Here is a 6,000-nt window from a genome sequence, read left to right on the forward strand (position 1 = left end):
ATGACAGTCAGTTTTAGCTTTCTCTACTGAGGTGCTCAGCCCAGCTCAACAGGGGCACAATCGCAGTAGTTCTCCTAGTGCTACCTTAGCCGATATAGCGGAACGTAAGGTACCAAAACATAGGAGCCGGGCAAACCCAACTATTGACCCAAGACATGATTCAGAGCCGATGCATATAATGCTATAAGTTCGAAGTGCCACACTTGTGTAAGTGTTCAGACTTTTCACACCATACTGAGGGGTACCTAAGACCCTGGTGTATTGGCCGTACCACAGTGTACGGATGCAACATGTCATTAATGAACATATATTCATAAAAAGAGTAATGCAAAAATAGATAAAAGCTATGCATTATTTATTAAAAAGGCTGCGATCAAAGCAGAACGATACAAACAGCGCGATAAGCAAAAGGTTGGACTATTTAACATGTCCGGTCCAGGGGCAGGCCGCGGAATTGTATGCAAAACAGGTATACTGCTCGTAATAGAGACCACCTGAGAGTTCCATAATGCGGCATGGCTTGTCTGCTTCCCTGGTTCTTGTATCGTTTGTGCGGCAATTATACTGGCGGACAGGCCTTCTGAAGAATGTAGTCCTGAAAGTAAGAGAAAATTAAAAAAAGAAATCAACAGCCCCTAGGACGGTTTAAGCCGTATTTTGGGCGTGCCGTGATGGTGCCCCTCCCCCTGTGCCCATGGTATTTCAAGAGTGTAGTTATGTACGCGAGGCACTGGTTTCGCTATTTTTCGAGGGCTGGGGTTAGGGCCGCATTGCTACGCCTGCTCGGAACGTGCTAGGCGGTCTTGTTGTAGGTTACTCCGGGCGCGCTTGACAGTGTCCGGACATTTAACGGACGGACTGGAGAGCTGCCTTGAGAGGCTGCTTTGTATTTCCGCTGCGAGGGCCGCCGTGTGTTCCTCCGTTCGGAGGGAGCGTTCGGTGTTTTCATTTACCGTGATTACTCCTCGAGGGCCTGGCATCTTGAGCTTAAGGTATGCGTAGTGCGGCACCGCATTGAACTTTACAAATGCGGTTCGCCCGAGCAGTGCGTGATAGCCACTGCGGAACGGGACTATGTCGAAGATTAACTCCTCGCTTCCGAAATTATCCGGAGATCCGAAGACCACTTCAAGTGTAATTAAGCCTGTACAGTTGGCCTCTACACCTGGTATGACGCCTTTAAAGGTCGTTTTGGTGGGCTTAATCCTCAAGGGATCTATGCCCATTTTCCGCACTGTATCCTGGTAAAGCAGGTTCAGACTACTGTCGCCGTCCATAAGGACTCTTGTTTGATGAAATCCGTTAATGATTGGGTCTAGGACCAATGCGGCGAATCCGCCATGACGGATGCTAGTGGGGTGGTCCCGTCGATCGAAAGTGATCGGGCAGGAGGACCATGGGTTGAACTTTGGGGCAACTGGCTCCATCACATATACGTCCCTTAACGCACGCTTCCGCTCCCTCTTGGGGATGTGGGTTGCGTATATCATGTTCACCGTCCGCACTTATGGGGGAAAACCCTTCTGTCCACTGTTGTTCGGCGACCGGGGCTCCTCCTCGTCATCGCTACGCAGCCCCTTGTCTCTAGTTTCGGCATTTAGCTTGCCTGCCTGCTTGAACACCCAACAATCCCTGTTGGTGTGATTGGCTGGCTTTTCGGGGGTGCCATGTATCTGGCACAAGCGATCGAGTATTAGGTACAAACTGGACGGGCCCTGAGTATTTCTTTTGAATGGCTTTTTCCACTGACTGGATTTGTAGCCTCTGAATCCGGCTTGACTGTCGTATCCTCATTTTTGTCGCTGTTAACGCGGCGCTTTTGCTTGTTCCGACGCGACCTACCACTTTTGTCCTTGGTGTCCGAATTACCAAGGTTCTTGGTCAAGTTATTGCTACGAGCTAGCCAGCTGTCTTCTCCCGCGCAAAAGCGGGTCATGAGTGTCGTGAGGGCTGCCATAGATTTCGGCTTTTCCTGTCCAAGGTGCCGGGCAAGCCACTCGTCGTGGATATTATGCTTGAAGGCTGCTAAGGCCTCTGCGTCCGGACAGTCGACAATTTGATTTTTCTTTGTTAGGAACCATGTCCAGAATTTCCTGGCCGATTCCTCTGGCTGCTGAATTATGTGGCTTAGGTCATCGGCGTCTGGTGGTCGCTCATAGGTGCCTTGGAAGTTGTCAAGGAATGCGGCTTCCAGGTCCTCCCAACAACCAATTGATTCTGCTGGCAAGCTGTTAAGCCAATGCTGAGCTGGTCCTTTAAGTTTGAGTGGGAGGTATTTGATGGCGTGTAGATCATCACCGCGGGCCATATGTATATGAAGGATATAATCCTCGATCCATACCGCGGGATCTGTTGTGCCATCGTATGATTCGATGTTCACGGGCTTGAAACCCTCAGGGATTTGATGATCCGTTACTTCATTTGTGAAGCATAGGGGGTGTGCGGCGCCTCTGTATTGGGCTATATCACGACGCAGCTCAAACTAGCTTTGCCTATTGTGTTCGGCCCGACCGGATTTATTATATCCGGAGTGACGATCATTGTCACGTGTCGTGGGGCGCCCGTGCGATCCGTAGATCGATCTTGTTTGCCTCGCCTTGTCCTCCAATATGTCTCGCAGGTCTGGCGTGTTTTCCCGTGCCTTTGAATGTTTTTATCAGCGCCGGGGTGTGGCTTGAGTGGAGGGCCGAGAGGCCTCTCTGTCGCGGCCACGAGGTGGCCGATCGGCCATATCATGCGTTGGTGAAGTAGGTTTAGGTGCTTCCTTCTCTAATTGGGGTAGCAACCTGCGCTTTGGGTAGCTCTTGGAGGGGCGTTCGAGTTCATACTCTTCGGCCGCAAGGACTTCAGTCCATCTGTCGGCTAGCAGATCTTGGTCAGCTCTAAGCTGTTGCTGTTTTTTCTTGAGGCTGCTTGCCGTGGCCATAAGCCTGCGTTTGAAACGCTCTTGTTCGACGGGATCCTCTGGCACGACGAATTCGTCGTCGTCGAGGCTTGCCTCGTCTTCGGAGGGAGGCATATAATTATCATCCTCAACCTCTCTGTCTGCCGCTCTCTCATGAGGGTTGGCTTCTCCATCCTCCTGTGCTAAATCTTGCTGGAGGGGGTGTTCTTTGGCGCTATCCGCAGTATTGTTATCTCCCGTGCCGGAATCACCGTTTTTGCTTTGGCGGGATTTAGAACGGCGCCGCTGACGCCGGCGCTTAGGTTGTTTCTTGGAGGGGTCATCCCCCGCCGTTCCATCGCCATCTCCTTCTTTTGGGGTATCCACCATGTATATGTCATACGACGAGGTGGCTTTCCAGTGCCCTATAGGTGCTGGTTCTTGATCATCTCCTGCATCGGCGTCCATATCGTCGATGTCTTCGGAGTCAAAGTCGAACATGTCGGTTAAATCATCGACAGTGGCTACAAAGTGGGTGGTCGGTGGGTTTTGAATTTCTTCATCGTCCGTATCCCAATCTTGCTGACCGTAGTCCGGCCAAGGCTCTCCTGATAAAGAGAGAGACTTTAGTGACTTCAGAATATCGCCAAAGGGCGAGTGCTGAAAGATGTCCGCGGCGGTGAAGTCCATGATCGGCGCCCAATCGGATTCGATCGGCAGGGGCGCGGAGGGCTTGGAGTCCGGAGTGGAGTCCGGCGCTTTGGAGTCGCAGGCTTCGTAGAGGACCAAGCTGGTGTTCGGCTCAATCGCCGTAGAGATTGCAGCCCCCAAGGCGGTGTCCAACCACCCATCCTCGATCGGCGCAGCTGGCTCCGAACTAGGGGTCAGAGCTGATGCGGGTGCGGCCTCCAGGGCACTGTTCGGCGGCAGAGCTAGATCATGCCCATCATGACAGTGCGGCGCGCCCGGCTATGGCTCGAATCCGTCGAAAATCAAATCTCCGCGGATATCAGCCGTGTAGTTCAAGCTTCCAAATCTGACCTGATGGCCAGGGGCGTAGCTTTCGATCTGCTCCAGATGGCCAAGCGAATTGGCCCGCAGTGCGAAGCCACCGAAGACGAAGATCTGTCCGGGGAGAAAAGTCTCGCCCAGGACTGCATCGCCGTTGATGATCGGAGAAGCCATCGGGCCTAAAAGTGAGGACACAGAGGAACTCTCAATGAAAGCACCAATGTCAGTGTCAAAACCGGCGGATCTCGGGTAGGGGGTCCCGAACTGTGCGTCTAGGCGGATGGTAACAGGAGACAAGGGACACAATGTTTTACCCGGGTTCGGGCCCTCTTGATGGAGATAAAACCCTACGTCCTGCTTGATTAATATTGATGATATGGGTAGTACAAGAGTAGATCTACCACGAGATCAAGGAGGCTAAACCCTAGAAGCTAGCCTATGGTATGATTGTTGTATGTTGTCCTACGGACTAAAACCCTCTGATTTATATAGACATCGAAGAGGGTTAGGGTTACACAAAGTCGGTTATAATGGTAGGAGATCTAAATATCCGCATCGCCAAGCTTGCCTTCCACGCCAAGGAAAGTCCCTTCCGAACACGGGACGAAGTCTTCAATCTTGTATCTTCATAGTCCAGGAGTCCGGCTGAAGGTATAGTCCGGCCATCCGGACACCCCCTAATCCAGGACTCCCTCACATGTGCACTTGAGTTTTCAGCATTTACTTTATTTATTGAAAACATTGTTCAAGTACACACACACACACACACACACACACACACACACACACACACACACACATATATATATATATATATATATATATATATATATATCTTATTGCAATACAACTACCACAACAAAGCCTTTAGTCCCAAACAAGTTGGGGTAGGCTAGAGGCGAAACCCATAAGATCTTCGTGACCAACTCATGGCTCTGGCACATGGATAGCAAGCTTCCACGCACCCCTGTCCATAGCTAGTTCTTTGGTGATACCCCAATCCTTCAGGTCTCTATTAACGGACCCTTCCCATGTCAAATTCGTTCTATCCCGACCTCTCTTGACATTCTCCGTACGCTTTAGCCGCCCGCTATGCACTGGAGCTTCTGAAGGCCTGCGCTGAATATGCCCAAACCATCTCAGACGATGTTGGACAAGCTTCTCTTCCATTGGATATCACAATGTGCTGCCCATTGAGTTTAATTGTATTCAAGAGCCTCGGCTCACATGAGCTATCTGCTATAAGAGGGAAAAAAGACTTCTGTGTCATAGAATTGAATCCAACAATTGGTTCAAGAAGTTTATTTATGAGCATGTGTTGCCAATTCCACATTTGAAGCTAAATGTTCAGTCGAGAGAAGAAATTGGTTGAGTGCTGAGTTTTACTAGCGTATTGGGTTCTTATTTTCAAACCAAGGCGGTGAGGCAGGGCAAAAAGTACAGATCTTATTAGAGCAGAAGTAGCACATATGTTTGAAGGTGATCTAATAAGCATGTTGCAGCACGCAGATGGCACTTTCTTTTTCATTTGAAGTTGGTAGAAATTTAAGGAGTATGCTTTGTTTGCTTGAGCAATTATCCAGGCCAAACGTTAAATTTGAGATTGTTTTTGGATGTAGAGGCTTAAAAAAAATAATGACCATATCCAAATAAACATGTAGGCACTCAACTTAATCTGAGTTAACAACATATACAGAGAGACAACACTGATCCATACCTCTGCTTTGGCGTACTGCGTACATAACTTAGAAAGTAATTGCGTCACTGATCCACATTGCTTTGATTCACTGAAAAAATCTGAACCACACATGTGCTACTACACGTGAAACTCATCATGTTGCAGCCCTATTTTTACATGTACTAATGCAAGTTAGTACCGAAATAAGTCAAGATCACTGTTTGATTTACTTTTTCTTTAACCTATTTGAGAATTTAAGAAGAGATATATCACTGAAACCATAAACTGGATCCATGCTTTGTTTGCACCTTTGTATTTGCTTCATGCATTGGCCACGTGATAGCCACTAAGTTTTCGAGCTGAACATATTAAATAAAAATAACCTTGCAAAGTTAGTTATACTTCAGTTTCAATTTGCTCTACAAAG

This window comes from Triticum urartu, chromosome 4, assembly GCF_003073215.2.
Source record: "Triticum urartu cultivar G1812 chromosome 4, Tu2.1, whole genome shotgun sequence".
Taxonomy (NCBI): Eukaryota; Viridiplantae; Streptophyta; class Magnoliopsida; order Poales; family Poaceae; genus Triticum; species Triticum urartu.